Source organism: Sus scrofa, chromosome 1, assembly GCF_054392235.1.
Source record: "Sus scrofa isolate SSC_HxYL_T2T_F1_AM1 chromosome 1, Sscrofa_HxYL_maternal_Yorkshire_Landrace_v2.0, whole genome shotgun sequence".
Classification (NCBI taxonomy): domain Eukaryota; kingdom Metazoa; phylum Chordata; class Mammalia; order Artiodactyla; family Suidae; genus Sus; species Sus scrofa.
The window spans coordinates 278,973,106-278,991,225 of record NC_139383.1 but is presented as its reverse complement, the minus strand read 5'-3'; the positions used below and the strand labels follow the sequence as shown (position 1 = coordinate 278,991,225).

At 40.5% G+C, this 18,120-nt stretch overlaps 1 protein-coding gene and 1 long non-coding RNA gene across 7 annotated transcripts in view; one reads left to right on the top strand and one right to left on the bottom strand.

Moving 5' to 3' along the window:
- Positions 1-18,120, top strand: part of NR6A1 (nuclear receptor subfamily 6 group A member 1) — a 245,479-nt gene that overhangs the window by 15,031 nt on the left and 212,328 nt on the right.
- The window catches only part of LOC110256222 (uncharacterized), a 106,188-nt gene that overhangs the window by 11,966 nt on the left and 76,102 nt on the right, over positions 1-18,120 (bottom strand). Inside the window, exon 4 of one of the 3 annotated variants that reach the window (XR_014827757.1) lies at positions 13,815-16,447. The exons of the other annotated variants lie outside the window; for them this stretch is intronic. This is a non-coding gene — a long non-coding RNA (uncharacterized LOC110256222). Of the gene's footprint in view, positions 1-13,814; positions 16,448-18,120 lie in introns of those variants that run through there. 3 annotated transcript variants of the gene reach the window in all.

The following is an 18,120-nucleotide window of genomic DNA, read 5'->3' as shown; positions in this document are numbered from 1 at the left end:
TAGAAACATTTTGGGAGTCTGGCTAACTACAAATTTTGAATTAAATCATAAATCATATTTGCTGAAATTAAGATGAAAGAGTCTTCTAGGAATTTTAAAAGTTTATGTTGATTGAAAGTAAACACAAATGTAAATGTTTGAGGATCCTTTGCCCTGCTTCTTTGTGTTCACCACTGGTAAGAGAATATGCAATTTGCCAAGACAGTTTTTTATAAGGCTTTTTAATAAGAAAGTGAATAAGCCAGCTGCTCTTTCCCTGGACTATACCAATTGCAAACCTTGTCAAATCCTGGTTAGTAATTAAAAGCCTTGAGATGACCTTGAATCTAACTGAACTACAAAAGCTGTCTTGAGTTAAATTTATAGCCTTTGTTGGTTTCAAAAGAGGTTAGAAGAATTGTGTTCTGTTTGCTAAAACATTAGGAATAACCTTGGGTGTACATTGAAGATCAGAAATAATTAATAGGAGGCACTGTTAAAGTGCAGAAGAGAAGCCTGGAAAGACAAAAAAACTAGGTTTGTCATCTCTTCATTGAGCATTTAAAATATGTATTTGAGGAAGTTTTAAGGCAGGATGATGTTTTTCAAAGTGTCAGTTTTGTGATACTCAGATTTGCTGAAAAGGTCTATCTTTTCCCCATATTAATATCAGAGAGATTTTTGAACCCAGTGGGGAAATCAGAATAAATGTTTCATGCTTTTTAAAAGTAACCGTTTAATTCATTCTTACCAGAGTGAGAACTTTGTTCGTAAAAGCTTCGAGTTATACTCAGGCATTGTTAAAGTGATAATAATAATATTTTTAAGATGCTTTATAATTGGGCTGTATCATAAAATCTATGATAGAGAATTTTTCTGCTTACCAAAAAGGGCAGAATATATTTTCAGTTGTTTAGAGAGCCTTGAACTACTGTCTTATTGATGAGGAAAGTTGAAAATGTTTCTATGAGAAAAGTCTCAAGTTTATGTGTCAGTAGGTGAGATAGAAATCTCACCTGATGTCATGAACATGATAAATCCCTGAAGAATCCAGCAGTAAGGCAAGTAGTTTTCGCAGGCACTAAATGTCTTATACAGATCTTTTAGACTTTACGATTATTTTAGTTTTTATATTTTTTTATTTTTAATTTTTTTTTTTTGGCTGTGTCCCATGGCATGTACAAGTTCCCAGGCCAGGAGCTGAACCCACGCCACAACAGCAACTCAAACTGCGGTAGTGACAGGGCTGGATCCTTAACCCACTCTGCTGCAGGAGAACTCCAAAATTTTACATTTGTTTAATGAGACTAACCTACACTTTGATCACAATAATTGATCATAAAATTATATGCCTCTGCGTGGTGTGTCAGGGATCGTCAGTCTGGGATCCCTAAAGATGGTAATGGCAATTCTGAAGCAATTTCAGTTGTGCAAAATTTAATCTGAACTCCTGTAAGTAATAAGGTTGCCAGCCTAAATAAAATAATAATGTCTCTAAAATCTTGTCTTTTGCCTGTTAGTATTCTATTTAGTCTGGCAACAGTGCCACTCAACCTCTGAATAGCAGATAGACATTTTTTTTTTTTTTGTAATAGCAGGAAAATAAATAAAATAGTTATTGCAGTATGGTAGACAGATTGCATTTGTGAGGGTGGCAGTTTAAAATTATTTCAGCCAACTATTATTATGATGTAGTGATAACTAGGTATGTTAGAGCATGAGCCCTGGCTGGACCTGGGTTTAAAGCCTGTTGCTCCTACATTTGTGATTTTTTTGGGGGTGGAGTGGTAGGGGAGGGTAGTAATGGTGAGAGGATGTAGAATCACCACACAGAAATTACGAGAGAATGAAATAATGTAGTTTGTGAAGAACCTGGAGTGTAGTGGTGTTAATGTAGGAAGGTTTTGGTTTTTTTCTTTCTTTCTTTCTGGGGCTGCACCCACAGCATATGGAGGTTCCCAGGCAAGGGGCTGAATCAGAGCTGTAGCCACTGGCCTGTGTCAGGGCCACAGCAATGCAGGATCCTTAACCCACTGAGAGAGGCCAAGGATCAAACCAAAACCTCTTGGTTCCTAATCGGATTCGTTTCCTGGCTCTCAACGCCAGGAACTCTTAGGACAGTTATTTAACATTTCTCAATTTCCTTGTGTGTAAGTAAGGTTAATACACATACTTCATAGGTAAGCTAGTTAGATCACTGAAATCTAAGTCATTGAAACTAGTTGCCAAATGTCTGGTTTACCCAATATTCAACATAAATCAAAATTGCTAAATCTAATTTGTAGAACTTACAGAATTTGTTGTCATTTTCCTTCTCCTAAATTGCTAACCTACTGTTTTTTCCGTTTTCTTCTCTCCCTTTTCCTATACCCGGTCTCTTTCCTGCTACCTGCAGCCCAGATCCGACTGTATCTTCCCACCAGCAGAGGTCCCCTCTCTGCCCTAGTTCTTTCCAGCTAAGGCAACAGACAGCTGGGATAGAAATAATCATTCTCGAAAATGCTGCTATCCTGTCAGTCTTAATTTGGTAGAAATCTTTCAAAGCTAATTGAACTGTCCTATCAATATGCATTTTTATAAACTCTCTACATAGTTAGAACAAACTTTTGGTAAATGTAGAGAATTGGCTGTTTGGGAATTTGGCCTTTTGGTGAATTAACTTGAAACTAACTCCCTCACAGATATGTTTGGAGAAACTAGGCAATATTAGGTACCATAAAGTGCCCGTTACCACACAGTTGTTGGGCTGCAGTCAGTAGTCAGTTGAGTTCTTTTTCTTGAAGCACTCTTACTCAGGAAACTGAACCATCTCCCCTGACTTTGACTCAGGGATTTTCTCACCTGTGGGATCTAGTTGGCCAACAGCTAATGATGAAGTGAGCAAGGCTGGTTTATGGACCACCTCGTGATTTCCTCTCCCATTATAGCATTGTTAAATTTGTCCAAATGAAAACACCTGTTCTGTTTTGTTTTGTTTTTTAGCTTGGATGACTGTTATAAAATGGCTGTGCCTTCCCTGGTACTCTTTGGAGTCTGACTTCTCAGTGTATTTAGCTATGTACCACTTTTCTAAATCACTTGTTCCCTGACACTTGTAGCTAGAATTATGAGCCTTAGGAGAATAAACTGCAGCTTTGTCAGGATAAAAAGCAAGGCCAGATCCCTGGAGGTTTTTGGTGGGAAGCATCACAACCAGAGTAAATGTTCCTGTCTCTGATACACAGGAAGCCTGGCTTCCCCACCCCCCACCTGAAGCCTCTCTGGAGGACTTTAAAAGGGCTTTCTGGTAAAATCATTAAAAAGAGAGGGGAACAGGGGTTCCTGTCGTGGAGCAGCAGAAATGAATCTGACTAGGAACCATGAGGTTGTGGGTTCCATCCTTGGCCTCATTCAGTGGGTTAAGGATGCAGCGTTGCCGTGAGCTGTGGTGTAGTTCGCAGACATGGCTTGGATCTGGTGTTACTGTGGCTGTGGTGTAGGCTGGCAGCTACAGCTCTGATTCCCCCTAGCCTGGGAACCTCCGTATGCTGAGGGTGCGGCCCTAAAAAGCAAACAAACAAACAAAAGGGTAACAAATTGTTGTTGAATGCTCAGTGTGTGCCAGGCACTTGCTAAACTATCTAATGTAATTCTTTCCACGACTTTTCTTTGATAGGTGGTGATATTCCCATATTACAGATGAGTTAACTGAGGCTTAGAGGTGAAAATAACTTACCACTGTTTATACCATTTTTCCACTAAACCAGTATTTTCCAAACTTTAGTTTTTCCTGTATCACCGTCATGATTTTTGTCATTTCCTAATGTTTTATCATTAACCTTTTAAATATTGAATAGTTAATATTTTGCAACCCAGAATTTATTTTAAAAGGAAATTTTGTCATTGTCCTAAATGAATGCCATATATGCCATAAAGAAAAGATAACAGTAAAAATAAATTTAATGAAAATAACATTGTGTTAAATTCTAGCTAAGATGTTGCTTGCCCAAATCTGTGTGGCCTGGCTTGGAAAGGGAGATTAGCCAGCATTAGAGAGGTAATAGACGCAAACTGGCACCAAACTGAGATTTTTCTTCTGCTGTAATTAGAAGGATTGAAAGAGAATTGAAAATGTGAACAACTTAGGAATGTTTCTAAGTGCTTTCTCTTTATACCACTTGCAATCTTCCAGTGACCTCCTCAGTTTGGGATACACTGACATAGGTAGTGGTGTGCTCGTTTTCCATATGAGTAAACTGAGTAGAAAATCTGTTCCAAATTGAACCACTGGTCCCACAGGCCTTACTGTCTAGGCACCCTGCTTCTCTTCCTCCATTTTCCTTCTCTCATTCTTCCCTTCTCATCCTTCCTCTTGCTTCCTTCTCTCTCCACCTTTCCTCTTTTCTTCCTCATCCTCTAGGAGAATTCAGATGACTCCCAGGTAGTGCAGAGAAGGAGATGCTTAGATACGTATTTTAAAAAGATTGTTTACTTTTAAATTTGATTTTTATCTGTCTTCAAAAATTTTCTGAATAAGAAAAAACATTTTTTACTGTATAATTTTTTTTCTTATTTAATTCTGTACTGTGTCTATTGCTTCTTAAAATGTAAAAAGAGGAGTTGTGTGATACTATTATTTAAAAAGACTAGTTACCATGTAAGATAAAGGGTTGGTTTTGAATTATTTTATTTTATTTTATTTTATTTTTTGTCTTTTGTTGTTGTTGTTGTTGTTGTTGCTATTTCTTGGGCCGCTCCCGCGGCATATGGAGATTCCCAGGTTAGGGGTCTAATCGGAGCTGTAGCCACCGGCCTACGCCAGAGCCACAGCAACGAGGGATCCGAGCCGCGTCTGCAACCTACACCACAGCTCACGGCAACGCCGGATCGTTAACCCACTGAGCAAGGGCAGGGACCGAACCCGCAACCTCATGGTTCCTAGTTGGCTTCGTTAACCACTGCGCCACGACGGGAACTCCTGAATTATTTTAAATAGCATTTTTACAGTTCTTTATAGAAACATTTTGCACTTGGAAAGATATTATCAGGCATTTTCTTAGAAATCACAGATAATATGCAGATCTAAAGATAGAAGAGTTCTTTTCATTGAGGCAGTTTACTTCATGAATTGATTTTCCTATCTCTTTATTGTACTTTGTCTTTGCTAGGTATATCTTTGAACATTTACTGTGGATTCTTTCTTTCTTTCTTTTTTTTTTTTCCTCTTTGGTCTTTTTAGGGCCGCACCCATGGCATATGGAGGTTCCCAGGCTAGGGGTCTAATCAGAGCTATAGCTGCTGGCCTACGCAGCTGCATCTTTGACCTATACCACAGCTCACGGCAGTGTGGATCCTTAACCCACTGAGTGAGGCCAGGGATCGAACCTTCGTCCTCGTGGATCCTAGTCAGGTTCGTTAACTACTGAGCCACGATGGAAACTCCCTACTATGGATACTTGATAAATCATTTAGTCAAACCTATTCTTCATAGGTTTTTATTTTTTTATTTTTATTTTTTTGTCTTTTTAGGGCCATACCCGCAGCATGTGAAGTTCCCAGGCTAGAGGTCTGACTGGAGCTGTAGCTGCTGGCCTACACCACAGCCACAGTAATGTGAGATCCGAGCTGCATCTTTGACCTGCAGCACAGCTCATGGCAACACCAGATCCTTAACCCACTGAATGATGCTGGGGATCGAACCTGTGTCCTCATGGATGCTAGTAAGATTCGTTTCCGCTGCGCTGGGCTACGACAGGAACTCCCCCTCATAGGTTTTTTAATTCCAGAGGCCAGACTGGTATAGTGTATGGTGGGCCAAATTTGATGTAATTGATATTTTAATAAAATTTTTCTAATACTTGGCATAGGGTAAAATATATAATTCACTGTTCCGTGACACTTGGAACCAGGGTTTCAACCCAGAGCTTATCTGAGGGTAGGATTGGTCACCTTGTCTTAGTATGAAGTAATGGAGACTTTAGAACAGGAGTTTGAAATTTTAGTACCAAGCTTATATGTGCTCTATCTAGAATTTTACTACTTTACTGTTTTTTCAAAATAGAGTTCCTGGGCCAGGGATCAGATCCAAGTTGCAGTTGCGACCTATATTGCAGCTGTGGCAAGGTCTGATCCTTAACTGTATCAGACCAGGGATGGAACTTTGTCCCAGCATTCCAGAGACACCGCTGATCCCATTGTAGCACAACAGGAGCTCCAGATTATACCAATTTGAATTCTAAATCATAAATAAAAACTTAATTTCTCTTTCTCTTTTTTTTGGCTGCATCTGTGGCATGTGGAAGTTCCTGGGTCAGGGATTAAACCCTCACCACAGTTGCTGCCTGTGTCACATTAGTGACAACACTGAATTCTGAACCTACTAAGCCATCAGGGAACTCCTGATTTTTCTCTTGATTAGAGCATGAACTATTTGTGTTCTTCTTGTTAAAAATTTTTGTCCCAAAGTGATTTCTTAGCTGAACAGTGATTTAGTAACTCTGTTCATGTGAAAAATTAGTCTAATTAGTACTTGTTTTGGGATCATTGTCTTTCTCTGAAGACTTTGTAGTTAAGCATTTGTCTTTTTTCTTAAACTGAAATTTATTGTGTGCATACTGCGTACTAGTTTTAATTAAGTGCGGCCATCTTATAAGGAGAGTTATGTTATTGCTGTCATTTTGCAGATGAGAGAACTGAGAGCAGTTACGTAACTTGGGCCCAGTAAATGGGAGAGATGAGATTCAAATGTAGTCTGCATGGAGTTCCTGTCCCTGGCTCAGTGGAAACAAATCTGACTAGTATCCATGAGGATGCAGGTTCGATCCCTGACCTCACTCAATGGGTTAAGGATCCAGCATTACTGTGAGCTATGGTGTAGGTTGCAGACAAGGCTTGGATCTGACATTGCTGTGGCGTAGTTCTGATCCGACCCCTAGCCCGGGAACCTCCATAAGCCATGCGTGTGGCCCTAAAAAGACAAAAAAGCCAAAAACAAAAAAAAACCAAATATAGTCTGCTTGACTTTAGGCCTCACACTCCTAGAATCTCAGCACCAGCTTCTGGTAGAGGAGTATCCTAAGGGCCACTTGTATCTTAAGGAATCTAGTACTTAGAAGACATTGCTTTAATGGTGGATACAGAAATTAAACTAAATTTCAGAGTGATGCCATCTTCATTTTTAGGCATAGCACAGGTGCCCTTTGAAAATTGCTTGTTTAGGAGTTCCTTTCGAGGCTCAGTGGTTAGTGAATCCGACTAGGGACCATGAGGTTGTGGATTCGATCCCTGGCCTCGCTCAGTGGGTTAAGGATCTGGCGTTGCTGTGAGCTGTGGTGTAGGTCGCAGATGCGGCTCGGATCCCGCGTTGCTGTAGGCTGGCAGCTGCAGTTCCGATCCGACCCCTAGCCTGGGAACCTCCATATGCCGCGGGAGCGGCCCAAGAAATGGCAAAAAGACCAAAAACAAAAAACAAACCAAAAAAAACTGTTTGTTTAAGTTCTTAGCTGGCTTTTTTTTTTTTTCTTTTTAAAGATACCTTTTATATGATTCCAAGGAAAAGAACAAAGTCCAAAGCCAATCAATAGTATTGGAGAAGGATGCTGTTGTGGGGTTTAGGACAGATCCTTGCAAACTGTGAGGAAGTGCTGGCCCTGGGCATGTGACATGGAAGTAGATCTCTGGAATGGAGAGAATTTTAATACTTAATGCGTTTTAGGAAAAAAAGCAAAATAGCATTAGGATACTTAATGCTATCTGAAACCAGATAAAAAAATGAATAACATAAACAGAAAACTCGAGGACCTCAACACATTAGGGACTATAAACAACTGATATGTCTACACAACTTCAGTTTGTTTCTGTTTTATTTTTTAATTTTTTTTGTCTCTTTAGGGCCTCACCCATGGCTTATGGAGGTTCCCAGGCTAGGGATTGAATCAGAGCTGTAGCTGCTGGCCTATGCCACAGTCATAACAACACCAGATCTGAGCTGCCTCTGTGACCTACACCACAGTTCACAGCAGTGCAGGATCCTTAACCCCCTGAGTAAGGCCAGGGATTAAACCTGCATCCTCATGGATACTAGTCAGGTTCCTTTCCACTGAGCTACAATGGGAACTCCTTGTTTCTATTTTATAAATAAGGTCTTTTGTATCATTTTTATTAGATTCCACATGTAAGTGATATCATATGATATTTGTCTTTGTCTGACTTACTTCACTTAGTATGATAATCTCTAGGTCCATACATGTTGCTGCAAAGCAATTAGGGATGATTTATAAGGTTTATTCTAGGTAAAAAAAAAAAAAAAAAAAAAATCTAGGAATCTTGGCAACCCTCTAAGTGCTCCTCAAGTGTTAACATTATATTCTCTGTACCTGTTCGTATACACAACTGGCAACTTTTGATAAATTCACGGATTTTAGAGCTGAAAAGAATTCTAAGAAAATTGGCCAGACTTTTTCCTTTTACTGAAGAGAAAATGGAGTACATATGGAGTAGATCACTCAGTATTACATAAGTGGCTTATTTGTACCAGAGCAAGGATAGTGTTCAGGTGTCTTGCCTCCCTAGTGTATCACTTTATTGATGATCTCAACATTAGGAAATTGTTTTAACATCCGAGTTGATGTGGATTTTTTTTTTTTTTTTTTTTTTTTTTGGTCGTCTTTTTGCTATTTCTTAGGCCGCTCCCACGGCATATGGAGATTCCCAGGTTAGGGGTCTAATCGGAGCTGTAGCCACCGGCCTACGCCAGAGCCACAGCAGCACGGGATCCGAGCCGCGTCTGCAGCCTACACCACAGCTCAAGGCAATGGCGGATCCTTAACCCACTGAGCAAGGCCAGGGATCGAACCTGCAACCTCATGGTTCCCAGTCGGATTCGTTAACTACTGGGCCACGACGGGAACTCCGGTGTGGACTTTTTTAATCTCTGTATAAAGAGTTTTGAAATAGGAATTTATGTATTATTCTTTTCAAGCTTCAGGATGTCAAGGAAATTAAGGGGTTAAGTTTGCTATTTCTATGATTTAAGGCCGTGCATGCCATGCTAAACATGTTGAAAATGAGGAGCCAGCCAATAGGCGCATGAGAAGATGTTCAATATCACTAATCATCAGGGAGACGAAAATCAGAACCACGATGAGCTATTACCTCACACCTGTCAGAATGTCATCAAAAAGAACACAAATAACAAATGTTGAGAGTGGGAGAAAAGGGAACCCTCATACACTGTGGGTGGGAATGTAAATTGGTGTAGCCACTGTGGAAAATCATATGGAGATGTCTCAAAGAACTAAAAATAGAACTACCATATAACCCAGCAGTTCCACTCCTGGGTATATATCTGAAAAAAATCAGAAACACTAATTCAAAATGATACAGACACCTTCAGTGTTCATAGCAGCATTATTTATAATTGCCAAGATATGGAAATACCCTGAGGGTCCATCAATAGATGGATGGATAAAGATGTGGTGTGTGTGTGTGTGTGTGTGTATATATGTGCGCACAAACACAATTGAGTACTACTTAGCCGTAAAAAGAATGAAATTTTGCCATTTGCAGCAGTATGGATGGGATTGGAGGGTATTATGCTAAGTGAGATAAGTTAGAGACAAATACTGTTTGATATCACTTACATGTGAACTCTAAAAAATACAACAAACTAAGGAATAAAACTTAGAAGCAGACTCACAGATGTAGAGGACAAACTAGTGCTTACCAATGGGGAGAGGGAAGGCAGGAGGGGCAATAACAGAGGTAGGAGATTAAAGGGTTTGAACTATTATGTGTAAAATAAACTATAAGGATATATTGTACAACACAGGGAATATAGCCATTTTATTTTTTCCTTTTTCTGGCCACCACAGAGCATATGGCATTCCTGGGCCAGGGATCAGATCTTAGCTGCTGTTGTGACCTGTGCTATAGCTATGGCAATGCCAGATCCTTTAAGCCACTGTGCTGGGCTGGGGCTTGAACCTGCATCCTGGTGTGGCAGGGACAGTGCTGATTCTGTTGTGCCACAGCAGGAACTCTGCCAATATTTTATGATAACTATAAATGGAGTATAACCTTTAAAATTGTGAATCACTGTGTTGTACACCTATAATTACTTAATATTATACATCACTTATACTTCAGTTAAAAATTTTAAGAAGTTCCCGGAGTTCCCGTCGTGGCGCAGTGGTTAACGAATCCGACTAGGAACCGTGACGTTGCGGGTTCGGTCCCTGCCCTTGCTCAGTGGGTTAACGATCCAGTGTTGCCGTGAGCTGTGGTGTAGGTTGCAGTTGAGGCTCGGATCCTGTGTTGCTGTGGCTCTGGCGTAGGCTGGCGGCTACAGTTCCGATTAGACCCCTAGCCTAGGAACCTCCATATGCCGCAGGAGCGGCCCAAGAAATGGCAAAAAGACAAAAAAAAAAAAAAAAAAAAAATTTTAAGACGTTCCCTTGTGGCAAAGTGGGTTAAGGATCTTGGGTTGCTGTAGCTGTGGTGCAGGTTGCAACTGCAATGTAAGTTTGATCCCCGGCCCAGGAACTTTCATATGCCGTGAGTGTGGCTAAAAAAAAAAAGAAAAAGTTCCCGTTGTGGCTCAGCTGGTTAAGAACCCGACTAGTATCCATGAGGATGCAGGTTCTATCCCTGGCCCTGCTCAGTGGGTTAAGGATCCAACTTTGCCACAAGATGCGGTATAGGTCACAGATGTGGCTCAGGTCCTGCATTGCTGTGGCTGTAGTATAGGCTGGCAGCGGCAGCTCCAACTTGATCCTTAGCCCAGGAACTTCCATATACTGCAGGTGCAGCCCTAAAAAAAATTTTAAGAAATAGAGTTCGTGTTGTGGCATAGTGGGTTAATGATCCAGCTTGTCTCTGTGAAGGCACTGTGGCTTAAGGATCTGTTGTTGCTGAAGCTGTGGCATAGGTCACAGCTCTGACTTGGATTCGATCCCTGGCCCAGGAACTTGCGTGTGCCGGAGGGCGGCTGAAAAAGAAAAAAAAAATTTTTTTAAATAAAAGATTTGTGGAGTTTCCGTCGTGGCGCAGTGGTTAATGAATCCGACTGGGAACCATGAGGTTGTGGGTTTGATCCCTGGCCTTGCTCAGTGGGTTAAGGATCTGGCATTGCCGTGAGCTGTGGTGTAGGTTGCAGACTCGGCTCGGATCCCGAATAGCTGTGGCTCTGGTGTAGGCTGGCAGCTACAGTTCCGACTTGATCCCTAGCCTGGGAACCTCCATAGGCCGTGGGAGCGGCCCAAGAAATGGCAAAAAGCCAAAAAAAATTAAAATAAGATGAAATAAAAGATTTGTGGAGTTCCCATTATGGTGCAGCAGAAATGAATCCGACTAGGAACTGTGAGGTTGCGGGTTCGATCCCTGGCCTCGCTCAGTGGGTTAAGGATCTGGCATTGCCATAAGCTGTGGTGTAGGTTGCAGACGCAGCTTGGATCTGGCGTCACTGTGGCTCTGGTGTAGGCTGGCGGCTACAGCCCCGATTCGACCCCTAGCCTGGGAACCTCCATAGGCCATGGGAGCGGCCCTAAAAAGACCAAAAACAAAAAAAAAGATTTGTGACATATAAAAAGTTAGTCGAGATTTTAAAAAAAGAAAATGGGGAGCCAACAGATTTTTGAGTGGATTGGGAAATGTAAGTTCCAGGAATTGAGAAAAGAAAGGTAGCAGGGAGAATAGCTATAATAGCATCGGATTCTAGGGTGGTGAGAAGACTTGAACTATGTCTGTGGAGACTTGAGAGAGAATGAAAATGCCCTAATGATTTATTAAATTGATTGGGGTGGGATTTAGGGGAGCATGGTAAAGTGGGAGCCCAGGAGGAATCCCTGAGCATTTCTGGCTTGGGAAATGAGAGTTTGTGATACCAAGAACCTGAGTAGGAGCACAGGAGAAGCAGGTTTCAAACAGTAAGTAAAGGTTCAATTTGGCCTGTTGAATTTGATGGAGCCTCTGCAATATCCTGGTGGGTATTGACAGTAAGTGTTTGAATGGCTGGGTCTGTGTTTCAGGAGAACGGTCTCATTTGGAATTGAAAGTTTAGAGGTCACCACTTGGGAAGTACAGGTGAAAACATGTGGATGAGACCGTCCAGCCCAGGATGAGGGTGTAGAGTGTGTGCTGGATTTGGCCTTTTTTAACCCTCTTGATTTCATTTAGGACAAACATGTAAGGCAGGACCTACATAATTTTGTCTGTGAGGATATGACTGTCTCTGGGGGAAATATTTGCCAATGATGGGTAATATATCCAGAATATATTCAGTTGACCCCTTGAACAAACATGTGTTTGAACTGCATGAGTCCACTTATATATGGATTTTTCCAGTAAATATGCACAGTAAAGGTTCGTGATCTGCAGTCGGTCAAATCCACAGATGTGGAACTGCGTATATGGAAGGCTAACTGTAAAGTTATACTTGCTTTTTGACAGCAGGGGTGGGGGTTCAGCACCCCTAACTTCCACATTGTTCAAGGATCAACTGTGTATGGCTTACTGACTAGCCTGATTCAAGTGCCATTTGCCACTAAGTCTTTTCCAGTTTCCCCCGGGAAGAAATAAGTGCTCTTTGGCCATTGCTGCTAGAGTCTTCATTAATGACATTTACTTCACGATTCCTTGTATCCGTAATTCCTCGTATTCTTGTTTTTACATTTAGTTTCTAAGAATCTAGGGTTAGTCGGCTTTATTCATATTTGTATCACTTACTAACCTAGCATAGTACCCTGTATTGAAAATGCTAGATAAATATTTATTGAATTTAATTTTAAGATGGAGAAAAGTTTAGTGTCTAAGAAGTGACAAGAGTATTTTTTAACCTTTAATCTTTTTTTGTGGAGTGTCCTTTGCATTTATGCGGTTCTATAAACATATGTTGGTTTTTGCTTTTCTATCTTGATTCTAGTTGAATAGTTTTTAAAAATTTTTTTGGGGGTTATTTCATAGATATGATTAACCAGCAACTATCTTTGCTTTCGATTTGAAAGATTCTGAGGTGAAAGATTAAAGATGTTGTATGCGTTTGTTTCCACACAATGGATTTCTGAAGCTGGGACGTGAGTGATGGTACTGAGCTTTAGGTATTAATGATTAACTAGTTAGTATGTCAGAAAGGTTAGTGCCCAGAATTATGTTTCTAAAGTAATTTAAGGAGTTCCTGTCATGGCTCAGTGGTTAATGAATCCAACTAGGAACCATGAGGTAGCAGGTTCGATCCCTGGCCTTGCTCAGTGGGTTAAGGATCCGGCATTGCTGTGAGCTGTGGTGTAGGTTGAAGACAAAGCTCGGATCTGGCGTTGCTGTGGCTGTGGCATAGGCTGGCGACTGCAGCTCCAATTAGACCCCTAGCCTGGGAACTTCCATATGCCGTGGGTGCAGCACTAAAAAAAAAAAAAAAAAGGTGAAAGTCTTTTAGAGGATGTCTGGGAGCTTTTTTCCCTCAGTTGAAGTGGTCAGTTTTAGGGAGTTAAGCCAAAACATTTTCTTAGGATTTTTTTTTTTTTTTTTTGTCTTTTTGCTATCTCTTTTGGGCCGCTTCCTCGGCCTATGGAGGTTTCCAGGCTAGGGGTCGAGTTGGAGCTGTAGCTGCTGGCCTATGTCAGAGCCACAGCAACTCGGGATCTGAGCTGTGTCTGCAACCTACACCACAGCTCACGGCAATGCTGGATCCTTAACCCGCTGAGCAAGGTCAGGGATTGAACCCGCAACCTCATGGTTCCTAGTCGGATTCGTTAACCACTGAGCCACGACAGGAACTCCTGTTCTTAGGATTTTTAAGTGTGCATATTTCTGTTTATAAAAACGACATATTTTCTTTTTTTTTTTTCAGTGTGGTCCATAAGTTTTTATTTTATTTATTTTTTGTTTTTATTACTCAATGAATTTATTGCATTTATAGTTGTATGATGATCATCACAATCCAATTTTATAGGATTTCCATCCCACAACCCCAGCACATCTCCCCACCCCCAAACTGTCTCCTTTGGAAACCATGAGTTTTTCAAAGTCTGTGAGTCAGTGTCTGTTCTGCAAAGAAGTTCATTGTGTCCTTTTTTCAGATTCCACATGTCAGTGAAAGCATTTGATGTTGATGTCTCATTGTCTGACTGACTTCACTTAGCATAATTTCTTGGTCCATCCATGTTGCTACAAATGCCGGTATTTCATTCCTTTTAATGGCAGAGTAATATTCCATTGTGTATATGTATCACATCTTCTTGATCCACTCCTCTGTCAATGGACATTTAGGTTGTTTCCATGAAAAACGACGTATTTTCAACAAAAGAGTAGAATGGAGGGAAAAAAATCAGCCATAAGGCCCACACTTAAAATCACTGGAGGAAAAAAAAGACCAAAATGTGCTTTACTATGTTAGTATGTGCTGGAATATAGCTGAGCTCATTCTGAGAGTATGATTTTACATTTTTATATGATATTTGCCCATTGTAAACTTAATGAACATTTGTAATATTCACAAATTCTCCTTTGAATAGGTGTGCCATGATTTAAACATTCTCCCGTGGTTGGATTTTCAGGTGGCTTCTTATTTTGTACTATTTATTTCCCATCCGTAGGATAAATTTCCAGAATTGATTCACAAGAATGCACATCTTCCAGGCCCTTTGTGCATCCATGCTGTTCCATTTTTATATGGAGGTTTTCAAAGAGAATAAGAAAAAGGTATATTTTGCTGCTTTGGAGACATCTCGTTGGTTACATCTGCTCACTAATGGATTTCCTGAACAGATCTGGCTTCTTCTGTTCCATCAAACCATCTGTTGAGGATTGTATGGAGCACGTTCTGAAATGACCCCGAAAGCTCTGTGACCGTGGTCAAACAAACCTTTGGTGGTCAGTCAAATCCTTGGTCTGTAAGACTCTTCATTTAGTCTTTGAAATGACAATGAGCAAAAAAAAAAAAAAAAAAAAAAAAACAACACTTCACTTTCCCTGCTTCTGGGAGCAACATATATTTTTTCACAAGAAGCTAGTTCTTGTCTAATTAATTTATTCATTCATGTAAAGTTTTGTGTTTGGCTTGATCTGGTGAGTGAAGTTACTCTAGCTGCTTCTTACATGGACGTCTTGGATTATTCAAGGGGAGGTTTATAGTGGACTCATCCAAGGTGTGGTATTTTTCTTGGACTGTGTGGCCCTGCTTTTGTGAGAATGTCAGAGTTTGTTCTTTGAAATGATGTCAAGTTCCCATCTATCTGGCTGTTGCAAGGGTGGGGTTTTATTAGTCAGACTGCTCTGAATAGAAGTTCTCCTGTTTTGACTTTTGTGACTTTTTTCCATGTAATAGAATACAGTAATCCCTTTAAATCTATAAGATGGAAATAATAGTATCTCCTTTTAGGAACAATTCAGTAAAGTATCAAGCCAATGCCTGTCACGTAGTAAAGACTCAGTTAATGGCAGCTGACAGATTATTTTATACATTTTATTACATGTGTGCATTTTAAAAAATACGTGCATTTTCAAATTTCTTTAACCTCCATGCTGAATGAAGAATTACCAACAATCCCTTTTGTTACTCCAGAGATCCAGAAATTGTAAATGAAAAATGTCAGAGGCTCATCAGTACACGCAGTTTTCTGAGAAATGCCTGCAGTATATTTCCATAGAAACGCTAATGACTTCTGACTCATCAAACCAAATTGCCTTCCTAAACTGTTTCCACCTTCTGGTTCTGTAGCCTTATCCTTGAAGCTCTGTACTGCTTTTATTATTTTTTTAATATGTTAAAATCGAAATGTCATAATCTTGGGCTGGCTTTTCTGCCTGCCGTATGGTTTCAAGGCTGTAATTACAAAGCTAGAGGCCAGAAAAACTGTACAAAAAGTGATGTAGGTTGATCAGATGGAACTTATTAATGTTTTCATAGAAATGTAGACACTTCCTGTAAGCAGCATTTAAGCTGAGCAAATATGTGGGCACAATAGGTTATCCTTGCCTTCTCCTTCTTCGTCTCTCTTTTTTTTGGCCCCTAAGATTCCATGGTAAGAAAATGACATTAGGAAAAAGGCTTTGTTTTTGTTGCAATTTTTAAAATGTGACCTTGACATTTGTAGGTGGAGAAAAGGAAATATGACTTGAAGCTCTGCCAGCCAGCTTTTGCTGTGTGAACTGTGGTGCCATGTCCTTGTATTCAAAAGCATTTTCTATTATTCCTGAAGTATAGTTTATCAGGTTGCCTATGAGAAACAAAAACTAATGGTCCAAGTGGCATCCTACTCACCGGATAGAAAGGAAAGAGGCAGATGTGAATTTAATGCTTAGCCAATCCAAAGAAAAGTGTTTCTGTATTTGCTTGAATCTGGGTCTGACTTGCAGACTGCAAACCTGGCTGTAAGGCAGGCAATTGTCTGGCTAGCTGTTTGTTACTTAGAAAAAAAGCCACATTCCTCTTCAGCCTCTGCCCATGCCATTCTTTGTACCAAAAGGAGCCTGGAAGATGGAGTTGGGAGGGGGCCTAAAAAAATGGGAAGAGTTCCTGGAATTAAAGAGCTGTGGATGGTTTGCCATGTGTATCTTGGCTATTCCCTCAGAACCACCCCCCTCCTTTAACTCCTTATGATTTAAGTTACCTGGTTGAAATTTTAGAACCATTCCACATATGTATATCTGCCAGGTCCTTAACCCACTGAGGGAGGCCAGGGATCCAACCCACATCCTCACAGAGACTATGTTCTTAACCCACTGAGCCACAATGGGAACTCCTAGAACCACTGTATTGAAGTTAGTGAGGGTTGGGCTGGTATTGACAAACTTAGGTATATCCCTGCATTTCTTTTCCTCAGTGACTCTGTTACCTGTAGAATAAAAGCTGAAGACTCTCTATATATGGCAGTTAAAACTCCTTATGAGCAGAGCTTCCGTGCCTGCCCGCTTGCATATCTTACAAGCATCCTATCTTAATAGATCTATTTTTTGCCTTAAAACAAACAAACAAACAAACAAAAAAAACCAAAACACCTCTTTATGATATGGCCCTGGCTGGGACTCTAGTTAAATCACATTATCAGGTGATATTTTACCTTTCTCTGTTCATGCCTTTTACATGTGACTTACTCTGCATCTGTTTCTCAAATAGCTCTGTTTGTCTGGTGAATGCTTATTTTCTACATGCTCTTGGGTCCCATGGTGCCTCCCCCCCCCCCCGCCCCCACCTGTGGCATGTGGAAGTTCCCAGGCCAGGAATTGAACCTGGACTGCATCAGTGACAATCCCTAGATCCCTGCTTAGGCCACCAGGGAACTTCTGCTCTCACTAATATTGATCACAGCTATCAAGCACTTACCCCTGACCTAAGTGTATCATTTCATTGAATCCTCATGACAATCTGCAGATGAGGAAATTAGCTTAGAGAGGTGAAGTCACTTCCTAAGCGAACACAAGTAGTAAGTGATGGTGCCAGGACTCAAACCTATTCTGATATCAAAATACATGGTTTTACTACTTTGTACTACTTCTCAGTTGTATCTTGTTCATCTGTTCCCATCTGTCCATCATTTACTCCTGACAGTTAATTTTTTAAAAAAGTTATTATTTATTTCACTATCTTCATTTGGCTTTAATCGCTCTCTCTCTCTCTTTTTTTTTTTTGTCTTTTGTCTTTTTTTTAGGGCCATACCCATGGCATATGGAGGTTCCCAGGCTAGGGGTCTAATCGGAGCTATTGCTGCCAGCCTACTCCACAGCCACAGCAACGCCAGATCCGAGCCTTGTCTGTGACCTACACCACAGCTCATGGCAATGCTGAATCCTTAACCCACTGAGCGAGGCCCAGGGATGGAACCTGCAACCTCATGGCTCCTAGTCAGATTAATTTCTGCTGCGCCACAACAAGGAATTCCATGGCTTTAATCACTTTATTGAAGTTAAAATATATATAACATAAACTTTACTATTTTAACCATTTTTTAAGTGTACAGGTTTGTGGCATTAAGTACATTTACATTGATGTGCTCTATATTTAATTTTTATTCTGTATCCCTTTAGACTATTCATTCTGTGACAGTAGGGTCAGCCTTACTGATATCTGTATCTTCCAAGCTTAGGACCTGTTATAATCTGGGTAACATTTATAAACTTAGTAACATTTGAAGGAATAAGTGACTATTTGCTATGTTGATGGAGTTGCTG